This window comes from Tamandua tetradactyla, chromosome 4 (assembly GCF_023851605.1).
Source record: "Tamandua tetradactyla isolate mTamTet1 chromosome 4, mTamTet1.pri, whole genome shotgun sequence".
Classification (NCBI taxonomy): Eukaryota; Metazoa; Chordata; class Mammalia; order Pilosa; family Myrmecophagidae; genus Tamandua; species Tamandua tetradactyla.
This window is the reverse complement of record NC_135330.1, coordinates 29,676,916-29,698,588: the sequence shown is the minus strand read 5'-3', so window position 1 is coordinate 29,698,588 and position 21,673 is coordinate 29,676,916.

Below are 21,673 nucleotides of genomic sequence, written 5' to 3'. Positions count from 1 at the left end.
CACAGAAGTATTTCCAGCCCAGAACACAGTTGGTTCTCAGTAGATGTTGGTTGGGTGAATGCATGAATGAATGTGTTTTCAGCCAGTATTCTCATCTCAACAAGCTGTTACTAGAAGGCCTACTCTGTCAGGCATTTTTACTATTGGTTAGATATGGAATTGAGTAAGGCATGGCTCCTTATCTTTGAGGATCTCCTAATCTTGTGGGAGTAGAGGTGAATCCACAAACATTGGCAATTATATCACAGCATAATGATGTGCTACCACCAAGGAACCAACTTGTGTGCAGTTAGGAGAAGGTATGGGGATGGGAGTGGGAGAGAGATGGGGAGCCTGGGGAGGAAGAGCACATTAGGTCCACAGAGGAGATGACCTGGGCTGTGTGTTAAGGGAAGCATAGAGATTTGCCAACTGGTGAAGAGAAAAGGGACATTCCAGATAGAAGGAACAGCATGTGCAAAGGCTCAGAATCATGTAAGTGAAATGTTTGAAGGTTACTGAGAAATGTGATGTGGCCGGAATGTAGGAGTATTGAGCCATTGTGGGAGACAGTGCTGAAGAGGGAGCTTGAGACCTGGGTCTTCTTCTCAGGATACCTTCAGGGAGAATTACCAACTGCTTGGGATTACTTCATGTATGAAATATTAAACTATATTGTAGGATGCCTCTTTCATCAGAGAATTAAAGGCACACCTTAATCGCATTTTATTCCCTATTGAGTTTTTTTATATTAACTACATATTTTACTGCATGTTCTCCAAGCCAGAGAGTGACGTTGGGGATTTGGACCCACAGAACTCATCGGGAGGATGAGAACTGCAGAAGCTCTAGAGCCCTCACCTCTGCTGGAAATTTGGATGTTGCTGTTCTGTTCTCATTTTAAAAGTATGAGGCCAGTTTCTCAGTCATCTATGTTGCTCTTTCTACTTCCTTCCAAAAAAAAAAAAAAGAAAAAAACCAAGAAACAAACAAAACCCACCATAACGGTGAGATTATTTAAAGAGAATGAGGAATGGAAAAAGAAAGAATGAAACCCCACCCACCACCCAAACACACACACAAATGCAATCCTGAGATAGGGGATTGTGGGAAGAAGACAGAGTAGGAAGCTCCAGGAATTATTCCTTCCACCAAAACCACCATTGAACTGGCAGAAACTGTCTTAATAGACTACTTTGAAACTCTGGGGTGCAGTGGAACACTGTCCAGTATCCAGGGAGAAGTGGGAGGAAGAGGCTCGTAAATTGTGATAAATATTGGTCAGTTTCACCCTCCCTGCAGAAGCTGCCATCCCCCTTTCCTCAACCTCAGGCAGGTAGCAGTGGGGACTGGAGCTTGGGCTCATGGGCCAGCTTGCCGGAGCCAGGGTAGGTCATGAAGACATGGTTCTCCAAACTCAGAGGGTTATGTTCTAATAGAAGGTTTCTACCTTCAGATCACTGGAGCTGGCTCTTACAGTGCCCATTGTTTCAACTCCCCTAGGGGAAAGGCACAAGGACATCTTAAAGACAGCAAGCTCCCTAAATCTGTGGGAAACAGTTAAAACACTACATCAAGTGAGCAAGTGCTGAATCAGGGAAACGCTTCTTCAAAAACAGAGAAGAAACTCCTGGCCCATTGCTGGCCCTTCCTCTAACCCATCCACAGTGCAGGGTGGAGCCGGTTTGTGGTCCTATCGGGGGTCTCTGGCCCTGTTCCAGGAGGAGCACAGTGGCCCCTGTGGGTACATGTATGTCAGTGCCAATCTATTAGGTAGAGGTCTGAGAGATTTAGCCTGAGAATTTGTCCTGGGATTGCCCACCCAGAGTTGAAGTGGCCTGGGGCAAAGGACTGCATGCATTAAGTCACTCAAGAGAGCACCCAGGAGAGGGAGGAGGTCTATTTCAAAGGAAATAGAAGAGACACTCACTCAAACTCCTATAAAATGGAAACAGGGAATTCCTAAGGCCTCAAGCAAGCACAAGCCTAGAAAAAGAAGCAGACTTCAAAGTTGCAGCTCCACGCAGTCTCAGACAGGGCAGAAAGGATGCTGCCTTTCCCATTTTCTTAGGGCTGCTCTTCTTGATAAGAGAGCTAAGCTCTGAGAGAGACCACCAGCCAAGGCAGAGCCAGTTTTCAAAGGCAGTGAAAGGTGCTTTTTGCCTTGATTTGTTTGTTTTGATTAGCTCCTGATATTCAAGAAAATCTCTGTCATATCACCAGCTGGACACAAACTTAAGGAACAGACAGTGCAAGGATGAAATCCTGGAATTGACACTTCAAACTATTGAAATATACAGTGTGCAGCAAAAGATTGCAAAGCAAACAGATAGAAGAAATGATGGCCCATCCAAGCGAACAAGATAAAATTCCAGAGGCCATCAGTAAAGAAAAGCAGACTCTAGACTTACCTGACAGAGATCCTCAATGTGCTCAAGGAGATACAGGAAAACACCGTGAAAGAACCAAAGGATGTGAGGAAAACAATGAAAGAACATTATGGGAATCTCTCCAGAGAGATACTTGAGTTGAAAGCCATAACAACTGACATGAAAAATTCCCAAGAGCAGTGCTGAGAGGAGAAAAAAAATCAGTAATCTCAAAGACAGGACAACTGAAATGATTCAGACTGAGGAGCAGAAAGATAAAATAATAAAAAAGAATGAAAAGAGTTTAAAGAGACCTGTGGGACACCATATAATTCTTAGAAACACACAAATAACCTATACTAATTCAAGAAGAAATAGGAGATCTCAACAAACTAATAACTAGTAAAGAGATTGAATCAGTAATAAAAAATTTCCAGATAAAGAAAAGCTCAGGACCAGAAGGCTTCACAGAGGAATTTTATCCAACATTCCAAGAAAAAAATAATACCAATTCTACTCGAGCTCTTCCAAAAAATCAAATAGGAAGGGACAATCCTTAGTCATTCTATGAAGTCAAAATCACCCTCAAACCAAAGCCAGATAGAGATACCACACAAAAACTATAAACCAATATCCTTTATGAATGTAGGTGCAAAAATCCTCAGCAAAATACTAGTACATAGAATCCAACAGCACATCAAAAGAATTATATACCATAATCAAATGGGATTATCCCAAGTATGCAAGGTTGGCTCCACATAAGGAGATTAATAAATGTAACACATCACATTAATAGAACAAGGGAAAAGAAACACATGATCACCTCAATTGATGCAGAAAAGGTATCTGATGAAATCCTGCACCTCTTTTTGATAAAAGCACTTGGAAACTAGGAATAGAAGGAAACATCCACATTATGATAAAGGGAAAATATGAAAAACCCACAGCTAACATCATACTCAGTAGTCAAAGATTGAAAACTTTCCCTCTAAGATTAGGAACAAAAGAAAGATGCCCAATATCATCACTGTTATTCATCATTGTATTGGCAATTCTATCTAGAGCAATTAGGCAAGAAAGAGAAATAAAGGCATCCAAATTACAAAGGAAGAAGTGAAATTTTCCCTGTTTTCTGATGACATGATCCTATAACAGAAAATCCTGAAAAATTCATAACTAATAAATTCAGCAAAGTGGCAAGATACAAGATTGACGCAAGAAAACCAGTAGTGTTTTTATATGCTAGTAATGGACAATCTGAAGAAGAAATTTAAAAAGGTCCCATTTACAACAGCAACTAAAAGAATCAATTATCTAGAAATAAATCTAACCAACCATGTAAAGGACTTGTACACAGAAAACTAGACAACATTGCTAAAAGTAATTGCAGAAGAGCTAAATAAATGGAAGGACGTTCATGTTCATGTACTGGAAGACTAATTATTAAGATATCAATTCTATCCAAAGCAATTTACAGATTCAATGCAAGCCCCATCAAAATTCCAACAATCTTCTTTGCAGAACTGGAAAAACTAATTATTGAATTTATGTGGAAGGACAAAGGCCCAGAAATAATCAAAGTCATCTTGAAAAATAAGAATAAATTTGGTGGACTCACAATTCCTGATCCTAAAACTTATGACAAAGCCACAAAAATCAAAGAAGCTTGATAATGACACAAGGACAGACATTTAAACCAATGGAATCAAAAAGAGAATTCAAAAATCAACCCTCACATTTATGGCCACTGACTTTTATTTCTGCCCACTGACTTTTGACATGGGTGCCAAGTCTATTCATGTGGGAAAACTAGATGTCCATATGCAAACAAATGAATATTATCCCTACCTCAAACCATATACAAAAATCAACTCAAAATGGATCAAAAACCTAAATATAAAAGCCAGAATTATGACATTCCTAGATGAAAACACAGGGAAGCATCTTTTGGACTGTGTTTAGGCAAAAATTTCTAGACTTTAATCCCAAAGTACAAGGAACAAAAGCAAAAATAGGTAAATGGGACTTCAGCGAAATTAAAACCATTTACTCATTAAAGTTTTTATCATGAAAGTAAAAAGACAACCTTCTCAATAGGAGAAAATGTTGGGAAACCACATATTTGACATGGGTTTAATATCCAGAATAAATAAAGAAATCCCACAACTCAACAACAAAAAAATAAGCAACCCAATTTAAAAATGGCAACAGGCTTGAATTGACCTTTTCACAAAGAAAGGCCAGGGAACACATGAAAAGATATTCAACATCATGAGTCATTAAAGGAACACACACACATTCTAGAATGACTACTATTAAAAAAAAAAAGAACAAAATTACAAGTGTTGGAGAGGATTAGAGAAATAGTGACATTCATTGACTGTTGATGGGAATGTAAAATGGTGCAGCCACTCTGAAAAACAATTGGCAGTTCCTCAGAAAGTTGTTTAGAATTATCATATGTAGAGCAATTCTACTTTCATCACCCCTATATATATATCCAAAAGATTTGAAAGCAGCTTTGTACACTGATGGCCATAGCAGCTTTATTCACAATTACCAAAAGATAAAAACAACCCAAGTGTCCACTAACTGAGCAATGGATATAAATGGGGTTTATATGTATGGTGGAATATTATTCAGCCATAAAAAGGAATGAAGTTGTGATACATGGAAGGACCTTGTAGACATCATGTTGAGTGAAATAAGCCAGATACAAAAGGATAAGTATTGCATGATCTCACTGATAAAACATGATTAGAATAAGTAATTCATAGAGTCAGAATCAAGGTCACCAGGACTGGCTTGGGGGAAGGGAATGGAGAATTAGTAATTAAATTGTTCAAGGTGACTTTTTGGGTTGATGGAAAAGTTTGATAATGGATGGTGGTGATGGTAGCACAATTCTATGAACATAAATAACACCCCTAAATTATATATTTGAATGTGGTTATAAGGGGTAATTTTAGATTGTGTATATGTTATTAGACTAAAAATTATAGAAAAAAAAATAAGACTGTATAACAACAACAACAACAAATGAACCTCCTTGCAAGCTATGGACTACTGGTAATAGTATATTATAAAAATATTCTTCCATGAATTCTAAAAAATGTAGCACACTAATGCAAATTGTTAATAATAGGGTGGTATATGGGAACTCTGTATTTTTTGTGGGATTTTTCTGTAAACATAAACTTCTCTAATAAAAAAAGGAAGAATAGGGTAGGTCACGGTGGCTCAGCAGGCAGAGTTCTAGCCTGCCATTCCAGAGACCCAGGTTTGATTCCTGGTGCCTGCCCATGCAAAAAAAAAAAAAAAGGAAGAATAATATACAAATTTTAGGATGATAAAAATAATTAAAAATAGCCCTGACACCTTTGACTACAGTTTACTTAAAAAACTGTCTGTTCTGGTTATTCAACTCCTTCTCCTCTGGAAAGAGGGTGTGGCTTGGAAGGTTCCATGCCATGGTCTCCGCTCTGGGAGAGTGCTTCCCTATTGATTTATGTGTCAGGAATTCAAATTGGGATATTTATACTGCGGCTGAGCACCTAATAAAAATGTAAATTATTGTTTAAAAAAAAACAAAGGGAAGAAAAATCAAGGAACAACCTCCTAAGAAAAGTACATTATACAGCCACACACACCACTGAAGTGCCACAGGAAAGGAGCTGGACACTACAATCACGAGAGGGTCAAGATGTCCCTCAGGCCCTTACAATTTCTCCTTTATAAAGGCCTTTCTCTCTTCTACCCAAATGCCTCTCTTAGGCTTTGCAGTTCTGAGTTCTGACTCTGACTCCATCACTCATTAGCATTGGGGCTTTGGCAAATAGCAGGCATTTCTCTCAGAGTCTTCCTATACCATAAAGAGAAGGAACAATGGCATGTCAAATGATATCACCTATGCAAAGCTCTTGGAGGAGAGCCTGGCACATTGTAGGTGCTCAATGTACATTCTTTTCCGTACCTCCTTTCCCCTTTGCTAGATCCTACATTCATATCCTTCCTCAAATGACATGTCTTCACCCATTAAAATCTGATTGCAGCCAGCTGCTCTCTCACTTGAAAGACCCTGTAGCCACTAGATCACCCCTACATATGAATGATTGATAATGAATTATCATTATCATGACAATGATTATGGAAAGCAGAAGGAAAGACATAAAGGAAGCTTTAATACCAGAATTTCAGAAACTAGCAATGGAGTTTCTGCAAAATCACTTAAATCATGCCCCATAGGAAATCAGTTCTCTGGTCACCTGTAAGGACAGACGATATACAAAGTCAGGGCAGCAGGGGGTGGGTCTCTCCAATTTTAATTTTCAATGCCAGTGTCATAGGGCACACCCACTCCCATGACCATATTCTTTATTTTGACAATGCTGTTAACTGCCCTTTCTCCAGAGTCCTAATTTCAAGCTTCCCAACTCTGGCCACTCTTTTTCTTCTTGCTCTAGTATTCCAATTCCAGCAAATTCTACAGTTGCATTGAAGCCTCCAAGCCCCTGAGGCTGCCTCCTTTTCACTATCCATTGCCTTACTCATGCCTCACTTACCAGGTTTAGATTCTGATAAAGATCCATTATTATCATTCCAAAAATTCACAAAAAAATTTAAAAAATAAATAAACCTTGCAAAAAATTCTTACCTCTCCGGACTTCTTTTCCTATACCCCAATTGGGTTAAACCCCATTACTGGCCTAGCCGTGCTTGCATTCAAACAACTGTGCATCGTCAGAGAAATATAGGTAATTGTGCTGACTGTTGTCACTTTATACAATTATGACCATAAATCTCAAATGGACACTAAAAAATAGATTGGCAATCCTACTACATGTCTCTTGTAAGTTAATTTTTTCCATTCTCCAAAATGGCAATTATTTCTTTCCTTCGACCAAAGACTGCATTTTAAATTTACTCTCACATGTATGTCTCCTTGTATTTCACAGAAAGACACTTCATCTTCACATCAGTGACCCCACACTTCATGCTGTCGCTGTACACATTCTCCTGGCCCTCAGCCCTTATTCATGACCACCATGCACCTGCTCTTCACAAAGGCCAACCCTCCTCTTGTGTCGAAGGCCTTACTAGCTCATGTTTCCTAAGGAGTTTGTTCCTGCAATCATTGCCTCTCCACCCTCTTAATCATGTTTTTCCCTCACCATTTCATTTGCCTATAGCATATAAATGTGCTCCAAAATCTCCTACCTGAAATAAGTGACAGCCTCTCTTGACTCCACTCTCCTTCCAGTGTCCACCGTATTTCCCAGCCCTTATCTCCAGCAAAACTTATTGAGGGAGTCACTGTTTCCAGTTCTCACTTTCATTATCTCTTTACCCAACCATGCTTTCAGCCTCCACTGAGACTGCTCATGTCAAGGTCGTCAGTGATTTTCATGTTGCTACGTCACGAAATGTGGCCATTTCTTTGTTACTTTCATACTTGACCTCTTAGCATCATTAGGAAATTATTCCTTTCTTTGAAACACTTTCTTCTCCTGACTTTGGTGACATGGATTTCTCAGATTTTCCTTCTATCTCAAAGACCACTCCTTGCTTTTTCTCTTTTTTTAGTCAACCTCTAAAGTTAGAAGACTAGAGTTTGCTCATGGACCTCTTTTTTCTTCTCTATTCTCACTTTTGCCTCAGGTGATTCATACCACTGTATACCAGTGGCTACCAAATCCCTATCTTCAGCCCTGACATCTCTCTGAAACCCAGATTAGAGAATCTAATTTACACTTGGCACTTTGTTACTTAATGAACTCTAACTTAATGCTAGGAATATTAACTTTCCAAAACAGAACTCTTGATTCCTTGATACCCTACATTTGTTTCTCTTCCACTTTTCCCCTTCTTAGTAAAAGGTACCACATCTATCTAGCTACTCAAGTAAAGAAAAAAAAAAAAGTCATCCTTAATTTCTCTTTCACCCGCAATCACCATACCATATTCAATCCATCAGTAAGTAAATCACCAAATTCTGATGACCCTATCTCCCAGCATTTTTCAAATCCTTCCTTAACTACTATCACCCCTCAACCATCACTTGGACCACTGCAAAAAAATCCCTAATGGTTGTCCCTGATTTCTCTCTTCCCTTACAGCCAATCTACACCTAAAACCTAAACTGATCTATTAAAAATGTAAATCAGATTGTAACTTGCCTGATTGAAGTTCTCTAATTGTGTCCCTCACACTTAGAATGCCATTCTAATTTCTTACTCCAATCAATAAAATCCTTCATGGTATTGCATCAACATCCCTCTTTGACAGCATTTCACCTCTCTCCACTCATTCACTCTGTCCCAATCATACTGGCACACCAAAAAATGCCCATTGCAGGTACCTCAAGACATTTTCAATATCTATTCCTTAGAATTCAGAAAAATCTTAGGAAGCATGGGATCCAATAGTCTCATTGAACAAATAAGGAAACCAAAGCCAGAAAAGGAAGCCTCATAGCAAGTGGTAGAGAGATCAAGACTACGCTTCCTGATTGCCGGTATGGTGCTGTTTCCATAGACTATGCTAGGTGGTCTCTGCCTTCTGAAGGTTTGAATGTCTCACCTTCTGAGCTGCAGAGACTATTACTTTAGCAGAGGCAGGCTTGGGATTTAGTTCATTCTTGGTTGTGATTTTAAGAAGGATCTATCTGATTGACTTTAAGCACCACTGTGGAAATCATAGTCCTTGGAGTTACAGTGGAGAGCTTTGGAAATTTTAACAACGATTCCATGGATCCAAAGGGTTCTGGGCAATGCATGACTCCCTGGGGAATGTTTCACTATTTTTTACCCTACAGAGACATTTCATAGTCAAGCTGTCATTGAAGTTCCATAGTCATTCCTTAAAAAGTCACTTTCTCTCTAGTCATTAAAAAGCAAATGTGGAGAGGATCTTCATTTCAGTCTGGTGTTGATCTGCTACCTCTTTGTGCCATTGCCTCTGCTTGTCTGTCACTCTTTACATGCCACATTGGGGTTCATTCAAGCTTATTTCCCAGTCCTGCCTCCTTCCACCTCTCTGTTGATTTGCCTATAATCAAGAGTTATTTGTATATCAGATTTGCTTTCTCTGGAAAATAGTTATTGTTTCGAAGGACTTCATATCATGCCAGCATAAAAATTATTTTGGAAAAATAACAATATTTTAAAGATACTTAGCTTTTTGATAATTTGTAACCATATTTTTCTTTATGCTTTTACACATATTCTATTTCATTAGCACGTCTTTGGACTTTAAAAGCTTACATCTCAAATGCAGATCTTGCCTGGGCATTTGCTGACCTACTATCAACAAAAAGAGTGTTTGCTCAGTCACAGAGCATATTCTCCTTTGTATATGTACTTTCTTTGACCACAGACAAGGAGGGTGGAATGTCTTTCTTTCTGCAATCTGTCTGAAAAACTCTTAGTCCCTTATTTGACTACATGCACTTTAGGAAATAGGGAAGGGATATCTGGACAGTTTTATCTTCATTTTGAGGTACAGGCCCAATCTGCAGAGAACGTCTCCAATCAAATTTTTTAACTTAAAAAATTCTAAACACCAACAACTTGCACTTCATCCTACATTTCCAAAGAGTCCGCCAATTATATGGCCACCCTGAATTTCCTGGTCTGCTATATCCTGCAGCGCGTAACATAAAGTGGATGCCCATACCACCTATTTGGGTGAAGATATATACCTTATCTGGGTAATCTTTGAAATGCTCCTGAAGATCCATGTTTTAGCATATCAGTAGTACTGGTAACTTTATATTTCTTCTTCATCATATTTCCTATCATTTAAATAATCTATTTTCAGAATCATTTGTTTGCCCTTTCTATGAAAAAGTGCTGGAATCCCCAGGATTACTCCCAAAGTCCCTACTTTTTTTTTTTGTCCTAGTTGCATTTTTTATACACTTGGCACCTCAGAAAATTTCTCCCATCACCCCACTTCAATTTTCATGACACATTCTGGAATGCAGACACATAAACCCATTGAAGAGTCTGTGGGAAAATACCAGGAGGCACGTATGTTCCAGGCACCGTCCGAGGTCCTAAATAGCCCTTCATCAGGCCTCTGAGCTCATGAAATGTGAAATGCACATTCTAGGGAGATATGTAAGAAATGTATTATTAGGTTCCATTGACTTTACCTCCTCAACACCTCTTACGTCTGTACATTACTCTCCTAATCTAGCTTATTATCACTTTTTTCAAGCTATCATCATCTCTCTTCTCTGCTATTAAAATGAGCCCCTCACTATCCTCCTCACATCTCTTTTTGCTTTCTTCCGATCCATCCTCTATACTTAATTCAGAGATCTTATTAATATGTGTTTCTGGTCATATCACTTTCCTGCTTAAAATCTTCAAGCACATCCCATTCATCTTATGCCGTAAACAAATATCTTTAACAAAGTCCTGCATGAGCCAGCCCTTGCCTGTCTCTTTAGCTTTTCTTCCCCTCTCTCTCTAGGCTTTAACCTCGTTGGCTTCCTTGGAGAGTTCCCCAGGCTTCTAGACTCCGTTCTGCCCTATGCTCTTCCCTCTTTCTCTCTATTCCCCTCGCCCCAACTCTCCTCTTCATACCAGCCTTCCTCTACATGACTCATCCTCATCTTCAGAACTCAGCTCAGATACTCCTTCCAGAAAGCTACCCCCGTCTCCCCAGACCCATCCAGGTACCCTGTAATTTTCTTTTTGTTATATTAACCTTTTTTCAGGTGTGAAATAGAATGCATACACAGAAGAGTACATAAGATATAAACATAAAGTTTAATCAATATTAATAAATCAAGTTCCCTGTCACCACCATCCAGGTCAAGCAACAGAGTTTCCCTAGGACACAAAGGCACTCCTGTGAGTTCCTTGTGGGCCACAGAAATCCCTCCCACCACCAGGAAAACCTGCTTCCCTGATTTTTATGGTAATAATTTCCTTACCGGGGTGGGGGGAGATAAATAATATTTATTAGTTTAGAATTGCACACATGCATACATACACATATATGTAGACAATGAATGCCCCTGTTTCCCAGTAAACCTAAGCTCCAGAAGAGCAGAGATGGCATGCCACTTGCTCGCAGGGTCCTGCCTAAGCCCTGGTGCATGGGAGGTTCTCAGTAGATATTTGGAAACCGATTGAATGGAGATCCAGGTGGAGTGCAGAGAAGGGCTGAGCTATAATGAGTACTCTTCTGCACATCCTTTTCAGATGAGAGGCTGTATTAAATAGGGGGTTAGGGCATCTACTGGGTATGAAGAACATGTTCAAATGCATCTGTCCCTTTCTTGCCAGGAAGTTTAAACAAACAAAAAAGGTGATTGATGAAGGTATGTGGGGAAATAAGCATGTCCATCTTTCTGGGCATTTGTGTATCTATTTATTTATTTACCTGACTACCCACTTGTTTATCTAACTCCATGGCCATGCAATATTATCTAAATACTTACACTTATTAGAATACACTTGGAAAGTCAAGCATCACAGAAGAATGGGGTGAGAAAAATGGCTGCTGTCTACTAAGCAGGCATAAGTAGCGCCCTCCATTTGTGACCTACAAGAGCAAACCCTGCCCCTGTCAGCAACTCAGACTAGAAGATGGTGAGAAAATAAACTGTGTCTCGGGGATTTGATTCATGAGGGAGAAACACTGTGGCAGGATCATGGAAACATATGAATTATTCACATTTCAAACTGGGTAAGGGGAAGGAGGTGGAAGAGAATGATCAGGAAACACACATCAAGAAAATGAAGCTCTCCCTGGCCAGGGGGATGCTCAGAAGGGGTGGGGCTGCGGGAGCAGCTTCACAGGAGGACTGAGACCAGGGGTGACGGGAGGAGAGAAATCACCTTGTCACTCAGACAGCTCACCTGGCAGGAGTAACCGTGGCTCTGCAATCCTGGGGTAGATAAACCCAAGGAATTTCGCTATCTAAGAGCCAGTTACAGCTGAAGTAGCAGCCGGGCAGCTCCTGAACGAGTTTAAAAATAAATCCTGGTGCCAGGCCCACAACTGTCCTTATGGTTGCAGAAAGAGGGAAAAGCACATCAGACTGGGGTGGCAGCTTGGTAGGTGGAGTAGAAGAGTGGCGGCTGGTGGAGTTGAGAATTGGTGTAGAGGTGGGTAAGGAGGGAGTTACAGAGGGGTTGAAGAGGGTGGGGGAGCTAGATAGAAAAGGCGAGGCTTATTCCTCAGCATGAAAGAGATTTAGGGTTGTGGTGAAGTGAGATGAAGCCCACTGTGAGTAAAAAGGTCCAGAATGACAACAGGATGTGAGACCTAGAAGGGGAGAGGAGCTGAGATGGACAGGGGCTGAGTAGATGCAGGAAAGGAATGAAGCAAGCAGTCCAAGGTAATGTCAGGAACAGGCCTACAGCTAAGTGATTTCAGGTGAGAGTCAGCTGGAAGGCAGCCAGGTGGAGTATGGGTGGCACCACCTGGTTTAAAGACCTGCGGCAGGGTGGGCATAGCTAGGAGGCTTAGGTACTTACTAAGAAACCCATCATAACTAAGCAGGCCCACAGATGTTAATTGAACACCTAGTATGTGCCAGGCTGGGTACACAGAAATATGTCTGCTCTTAAAAAGCTTACATTCTAACTCAAGGAAACAGATAATAAACATGCAAGCAAACAATTAAATACTATTTTAGACAGCAAAAAGGGCTATGAAAGAACAAAAATAGGGTAGTGTATTAGAGACTAACCAGGCATGTAGGGAGGTGGGGGGAGCTGCCTTAGCTAGGATGGTCAGGAAGAGCCTGTCTCCAGAGATGAGGCTGGAATTGAGCCCTGGAATATATGTGGGGCCAACCATGTGTCTGTCTGGGGGAAGCATAAAGCAGGAATGCTCAGAATGAAGCTGAGCAATGAAGACAAATACAAGTGAGAAGGCAGCTGAAAATCCAGGCTCTTGCAGAGTCTCACTTTCCTCAATCTGTAAACTCAGTGGGTTCAATTTGATGATTGCTGAGTCCTGCTCAGTGTGGCATAAAGTTTCAAAAAATCCTCAGAAAATGTAGGACTGGAGTTGGATCTTGGCAAGATTCTCGAAACACTGGTGAGGTCATTGAAACCAGAACTAAAAGCGTGTATTTTTCCAAAACATTTAATGAAAGGGAAACATGGATATCTGCTTTCCCCCCTGAATGAGGGATGCTCCTTGTTCCTCCAACAGGCGGGAAAACCTTCATCCTAAAAGGCAGAACATGCTCAAACTCCACTGCTTCTGGAAGCTTTATTGAAAACTAAAATCTGTTACTTCCTGTTCCCACTGTAAAATGTGTGTCCTTCTACTTGGTCACTTATCTAACGATGACTTTGAAAATAGTTACTAAGGGCGGGAGATGGTGGTGCAGTGGCAGAATTCTCGCCTGCCATGCCGGAGACCCAGGTTCCATTCCCAGTTCCTACCCATGCAAAAAAAAAAAGCTACCTAAAAAAGTACCTAAAACTATCTACCTGTTCATTATCTACCTCCTTCTCTTATCTGTAGATTCCTAGTTAACCTCCGAGCCCCTGGGGCAGCGGTGAGCTTGGGGCAGGCATCCCCTTGGGGGTTGAAGGACTGAATGTTTGTGCATGAGTAGGTGAGAACATGCATGCCTGAGAAAGCTCTAGAGTCCATCCTCATCTCCCTCTTGGGGCAGAAGTGTGCTGCATCAGAGGAGCAGTCCTGCAAAGCGGCAGGGAAGACCCCGCCAGGCCGGCCTCTGCCTCCCCTGCTGCTCCCTCTCGCGGATGCCTGCACTTTGGCAGAATTTCATCCCCAGTAGGGCCTGGTGGAAAGGAGAAGAGGGAGAAGGAAAACACACTCGGGTCCTTCAAGTTCACCCTAGGATGGGTGAATAGAATCGGATCCTGTCTGAGGAGCTATTTTTTATAAAGGAGAAAGGAGCATAGGGGCTGGGGGTTGGGGGGCAAGTGGGACAGAGGGAGGGAAGAACCAAATGCAGAGGAAATAAAGGAGAACTTTACCTGTCTCCTAGGGTCCTCTGGGGCCATTCATGTCCCATTTGCAGCTTTTCTAATCAGGGATGCTCGGGCTTGGACATGACATCTTTGCTGCAACAGTGTGGTCAATCCAGGGAGGCAACCAGGGGCCGGGTGAGAATAACAGGCCAAATAACCAAAGCTGGTTTGGACATTTACTTCATACCAACACTATTATAAGTGCTTTACATGTACTGACTTATTGAGCACTCATCTTGACTGCTTCATTTTGATGGGAAAACGGAGAGACTAAAAATAATTTGCCTACGTTCTCACAGCTGCTCATGGGGGCTCTGCACAGAGGATTTGAACGCAGTCCTCGAGGCCCTGACCGCTGCGTGGGCTGCGTCGGGAGCGTGGCTTCGCGTTGTGCGCCTTTTCCAGTCGGGGTGCTAAGGAGGGGCCTGAAGACCTCTCTGATAATCAACAACAGCCTGCTCCTTTTAGAGCCGCCACCCTTTCTGAGGCTCAGGGGACCAGCCATGTGGGCTGCTGTATTCCCCACATCCTCTTCTCTGGGGCTTTACCTCTCCCAGGCTTCTCTAGGGTGAGTGAGGAGAAAGGGGCCACGTAAATACGAGGGATTGGGAGAGGAACAAAGAGCCGGGTAAAGGAGAGGAGCCACACAGAGGCTTGGGTAACCATGGACGTCCAACCAACCATAAGACCCACATGATCTCCTCATCTGCAGTGGAAGAGGCAGCAGGCACCCGAGAGGAAGGAAATAAATGTCCCTAATGGTGCAACACAAGGAGGCTGTTGGTCAGGAATGTTCCACTTGCCTAACACCTTAAGATGATGATTGAAATGGAAACCGTGAACTCTTTTCTAGATGTGATACCTGCATCTTGAAGCACTTAACTTAGTCAAGAGATGTGAATTCTAGGCCAGCCTTGGCCAGGAATGACCTGTGCATCCTTGGGCAAGTTATTCCATCTCCTGGGACCTCCATCTAAAGGAAGTGGCCATGTGGCAGGTCTCTGAGACCCTTCCAACACTCATAAAGTTCCTAACCATCTGACCACTCCAGGCACTGGAGTCTCAGTTTGTCAGGATGGGATGGCAGTGTTGATGGACCTATCAGGGAGAGAAGAAAAATCTCCACGTCTGCCAAATTCTCAGGCCAACTCCACTTACTCAACTGCCCAGCCCGAGGCACATGTGAGTGACAAGCCATGTGGGTTCGGCTGCTCTCCCCCTTACTCCCAGGTAACTGTGACCTTGGCCACCTCATTGCCCTTATCTGGGTCTCAATTTCCTCTACATCAGGGGAGGGGGGAATGGTAGTCCTTTCTGCTTGCCTTCCTCTCCTAGGTTTTATGGGGATGAATAGGATAATGTTTTCTAATTACTTAGTGCTCCTCAGAGCGAAAGTGCTGGGAGTCAGGATAAAGGACTCTTCTAATCTAGTTGCTTTCAGGAATTATTCATCCAGAAACATAAATGGGCATGTAAATGAGAGTGAAGACTGGGAAATGCGGGCCAGGGAAGGTCAGGGCCGACAGGGTGGCTGGGAAGGGCTGGGTCAGTACACTGTGGGTTTGCTTGGCAGATGGCTCCTATTGTACATACTTGGCTTGACCCAAGATTGCAGGATCCTTGAACCTCAGCTTTCACTGCTCCAGAGCTTCCCCAGACTCATGGCCTTCTCTTGCAAAATGCATTTTATTAACCTTTTAGGTGGCTGTACCCAGAGGGACAAGCCGGTGTCGTACTGACAATAGGAAACTTTGGTATTTACATGGTCGGAAGTCCCTGCTCTGTATTTCTGGTGGACATAGCCACCAGACCCAGGCCTTTTCCCTGGAGTGCTGGCTCTGAGAGCCTTTGAAGGAAGCTAGCTTTTTGGTTATGAGAAGGCAGTACAATACATTAGTGTATGTAATGTAATATATGTGTTGTGTAATATAATATATGTGTATGTGTGTGTATATGCTCACCCACAAGGCCTGCCCTCAGGAAAAAAGAAAAACTGTGACATCCATGCTCTTGGCCTTGACACCTGACAAGAAGGATATGGTTCAAATGTTGCACAAGGGCTTGTGACAAGGGTACTTAGGAAAGCAGATGTCTCTATGCTCGACTCCAACGTAGGAGGTGCTGGACCCATGACCCCTGGTGCTGCAGTTTAGTGAATTGCTTTTCTAGTCTGGAATTATTTTCAGGAAGGGAAAAAAGCATTTGACAAAAATTCAAATCTATTCATTCCTTTATTCAACATTCACTTATTAAGCCCTTAATTTGTCCATGTTACTGTAATAAGAAACATAAGGATAAAAATTGTTAGAATAATAATAAGTAGTAATAGGACTCCTATGAAATAGATGAGAATCATGGTTCCCATTTTGCAAAACAGGAAACTGAGACTTTAAGTTATCTAGCCAAAGTTTCATTGCTAAGAATTGACGTCAGAATACGAACTTAGCTCTTTTGACTCCAGATCTAAAGCTCAAAACCAAGACATGAGAGCTGTGTTCCAGTAGCCATGTTTCTTGAAGATGAATGTATAATGATATAGCTTTTGCTATGTGACTGTGTGATTGTGAATACCTTGTGTCTGATGCTCCTTTTATCTATGGTATGGACATAGTAAAAATATGGATTAAAAATGAATAAATAATAGGGCAAACAAATGTTAAAGTAAATTGAGTAGATTGAAACATTAGTGATCAATGAAAGGGAGTGGTAAGGGGTATAGAAAAAAATAGGGGGCAAAGCTTAAAATATATTACGTAGATGGAAATACTAGTGGTCAATGAGAGGGAGGGGTAAGGGGCATGGCATGTATGAGTTTTTTCATTTTTCTTTTTATTTATTTTCCTGGAGTGTTCTAAAACATGATCATGGTGATGAGTACAGTACTATGTGATGATATTATGAGCCATTGCTTGTACACCCTATAGAGAATGTTTGTATGTTAAGAATGTTTGTGTTTATATGTTGTTTTATTTGGTCAATAAAAATACTTAAAAAAAAAAACAAGACATGGCATTAATTTTTCAAGGAGGTGACAGTTAATAAAGGGGAGATGACAAGACTTCAGATCCATAGTAGAAGAACACAGGCAATGCTCTATGAGAAAATGCTGCAAGAGTTCTGGGCAGGGAGTAGGAAGGTTCCATGAAGGAGGTGGTATTTGGGCTGGGCCTGGAAGGGTGGGGATCATTTCCATAAGTGGAAGGAAAAGTGACGGCCATCCTAGGCCAATGGACAGATGGGGGTAAAAGTACGGAGAAGGATGGACAGAGGGTGACTGCACATAGCAACAGTCTTGCTTGGTTAGAGCAGTGGTCTCAACCCTAGTTATGTAATAAATCATCTGAGTAGCCTTTAAAAATTACCATGACCTGAGTCCCACATCTAGCTATTCTGCCTTAATTGGTCTTGCTATTGGTATTTTTTTCTTTTTTTATTAATTTTTAAAATTTTTTAAAAAATATAACCACAAGCAAACAAAATATTCTTAGCTTATGATCATTCCATTCTAAATATATAACAGTAATTCACAATATCATCACATAGTTGCAAATTCATCATCATGATCATTTCTTAAAACATTTGCATCAATTCAGAAAAAGAAATAAAAAGACAACAGAAAAAAATTCCTACATACCACATCCCTTACCCCTCCCTTTCAATGATCACTAGCATTTCATTCTAAATTTATTTTAACATTTGTTCCCCCTATTACTTATTTTTATTCCATATGTTTTACTCGTCTGTTGATAAAGTGGATAAAAGGAGCATCAGACACAAGGTTTTCACAATCACACAGTCACATTGTGAAAACTTTCATTATACACTCATCTTCAAGAAACATTGTCATTGGTATTTTATAAAATCTCCCTGAGTGATTATATTTGCATCTGGATTAGACCAACTTGCCCTGGTGATAGACTGGAGGCTTCCAAACAGGCTATCATGAGCATCAAGTTTCAACATGAACAAGTTCTGAATAAAGGTGATGACAATTGGAAAAGAAAGGGAGAGCTGGAGAGGCGTTCTTTAAAAGGTGGTTCCTCTAGGACTGATTGTCCACAAGTCATGATGACCCAGGGTTTGTGCTGTGGGACCAGGAGGATGGACACCATTCACAGACAAGGAGCTGAAGGACAGAAAACAACATGGTTAAGTGGGAAGAGAACTGTGGGGAGGGTGATGGTTTGGGTTTTAGACATCTGGAGTTTAAGGGTTATTGGGCCTTCAAGTGGGAATACCCATCAGGAATCATGCAAAGTTAAATTTGGGTGAAGAACCAGGAACGAAGAAGCTCCGTAGAAGTGGTAGTTGAGACTGAGAAAGTATATGAGTTCTGAGAGCGCAGAGAGAGGAACAGGTTGCTGAGATGGAAGCAGATAGGTGGAGTCAGAAGGGCAAAGAGAGGCTTAGAAGCAATTCCTAAATGGAGAATTGTTCCATTTGCATTAGCCAAGGCTGATTTTGGGGTGGGGGTGGGGGATGGGCAATGGAGTTATTTTTCATGGGTCTGGCTGCCTGTGACTCAGAAATTGATCAGCTGAGTCAACAGCTCCATGCTCCGGAAATGAAGCCCCGACTGGTGTGTGCATAGGAACTGGGACAGTCGTGGCCCAGCTCTCCCTCAGCTGGCAGCACACCCTGGTCAGTCTTCCTTGGCTACCATTCTTGGCCTCTGAGCCCCCCAAGGCATGAAGGAAAGATGCAGCCCAGACACACAGCAGGTGAGGAATTCACTCAACGCAAAGGAGTCCTTTCCTCTTAGTCACCTCACAGATGAATTCCTGTCCTTCTCGGGGCAAGGGGGGGATTCATCGGCCTTTCCTCCTTAAGGTGGTTCCATGAGAACATTTCTCAGACAGTCCCAACATCATTCAGTGGGATCACTTACTCGCTAGGAGGAAGCGTGAGGATTTCCCCTCAGAGTCATTCTTAGAGCAACTGGGAGCCCATCAGCTTTGGGAGGCTTGAGGCGTGGGAGCAGGACCCTGAGTTCAGGCAGGTGGCTGGCCGGGCTTCCTAGTGGCACAAATGATGATGCGTGAGGAAGCCAGGGGAGAAAAGCTTCCACTATGGGCCATCAACTCCCAGGTCCTCTGTTTACCAATCTTGAGGACAAGAGGGGAAAGAATAAAGATACCATGGAGAGAGAGTGAAGATTTTAGATTTAATGGACCCCTCATGTCCTAAATGAATAGAGTCCTGGGAGGCCCTTCTGGGTGGTAGAAAGATCGATGGGGCCCTGTAAGGGGAACTGAGGACACTGTCCCTATTCCCCTGCAGTCCACCCCAGCATGTATGTCAAAGCGGGACATCTCCTACTTTAACAGTGGGACCTTATTAAGTGCACAATCTGATTCAGTCCATCTGTGTTGGGCCCTGAGATTCTGCATGCCTATCAGTTTTTCAGGGGATGCCGAAACTGCTGGCTCCTGGGCTACACTTTGAGTAGCCAGGTTTTGGAGGCAGGTGACTAAATACAGAGTCGGGGAGAGTGGAAAGGTGGGCTTCCTGCTCTATCCCATGCCCCCATCAGTTTTGCTCTGGGATCTCTGGGGATCACCCTCCCCTGCTGCTGGGAGGGTCACAGGGATTTGCCAGGAAGGTGGGCGGGAGGTCTCAGAGGGCCCCTCCCAGGCCGAGTCACAGGCTCCAGGCTCTCTGTGATCGTTGTACATTGTCCAAAGATGTGCCTGGCTATCTCAGTTTATTGGCTTCTGGCTCAGGCAGAGTAATTACAGTTGAGGCCCTGATGAATTGGGGGCCAGTAATTAAAGCACCTATTGATTTTCTACTTAGAAGTTCCCTGTAGCTAGAAACAAATGTGGGGAGGGGAGAGAGATAAACAGTTCAGGACAGGTATTTCAAAACGGGATTGTTCAATGTGCATTAGCTGGACCTGGCAGCCAGTGAAAGAGGGAATGTGGGGTAATCATTTATCACTGGTTCATCTCTCTAGAATCTGAGGATTGATCATCTAGTCAATATGCTACTGGGGCGTAGTGGCAAGTCTAGTAGAGGGAAGGAGTATTGCCTTCCACAAAAGGTTCATCCTTAGATCTCCAAACCATGAATCTGTCTTGTTTTGCTGCTTCATTTGCCTTATTTTAATTATGTATTGAAGCAATTGCCTCATTTATATCATCTGCCTTTTCAAGCAGCAAGAGGTTTTCCCTCATGAGAAATTTGGCCTCTGGTGCAATCCAAGGCCAGCCATGGGAAAGCGTGGATTTGGGAGAGGGGGATGATGGAAAGGAGAAGGTTAGGGAAGGAGAAGGGCCGGTAGAAGAAGCTGGAAGGAGACTGGATAAAAGAGGGTTTCCCCATTACTAAAAGGGTGGGAAGACTTTCAAAAAGAGAGAAAAATCACTGGAGACAAGAAACTGTACAAATGGAGGGCAAGGCAGAATTCAGAGAGAGAATGGTAGCAGTGAGGGAGAAAAGAGGGAAAGAGAGAAAGGAAAAAGAAAGGGCCAGTTATCATGTGAGGGAGAAAGAGGTGAACGAAACGGAAAGAAGTGTTTTAGTGGAAAAATGAAACACATTTACATCTTATTTAAAGACTGCTTAAGTTATTTTGGTGCATTTAACTCTTAATTCATCTTCCTTTCACTGAGCTAATGTGAAGTGTGAAAGAAAAACTAATGAGAAGAGGGCCTAACTGGCAATTTTATTTTAGTCAGCTCCGGGAACTCTCCCTTCTTTCTCTCTTGCTGGGTCACTTGATCAGAGATGATTCTTTTGTTTCTCAAAGAAATGTTGCTCTTCCTTTCGCCCCTCTTTACAGCTGCAGCTGGTCTGGCTGCTTCGTGAAGACAAAGTTAGATTAGGATCTGGGTTTTGAAAATGACTGAAGCCGGGCAGTGAGAAACGTTCTCGCATAAGGCGTGCTGGAACACAATTATACATTATCCCAGTGAGGGCAGACAAGAGGGGTGGTGGAGAGTAGTGACTTGTGCAGAACTAAGTGGGCTGTTACTTGTTATAAGTTGGATTTTTAAAATTCTATAGAAATGCTGAATGGATTTATTCAGCTTATTCAACCTAATTGCACAATGTACTAGCAACGGAAAAAAAAATCTTCAGCAAGTATGCCCAATTCATGGCAGAATGAGGAGCGGGGGCGCTGAGAGCATTGCTTATTGTGCAGGGCACTGCTCACAGAAAGCTCCACTCCTGCCCTCACAGAGCTTAAAAGGACTATCGATTTTGATTCTTTAGCGTAACTGTGTTTATCTGGCTCAGATCTTAATGGTTCCCTGGTCTGCAGAACAAAGTTAAACTCTAAACCTCATAAGGCAGATCTTTTCTGGTTGATCCCACTTCATGTCCCCTGCTTCCCCACGTGCCCTT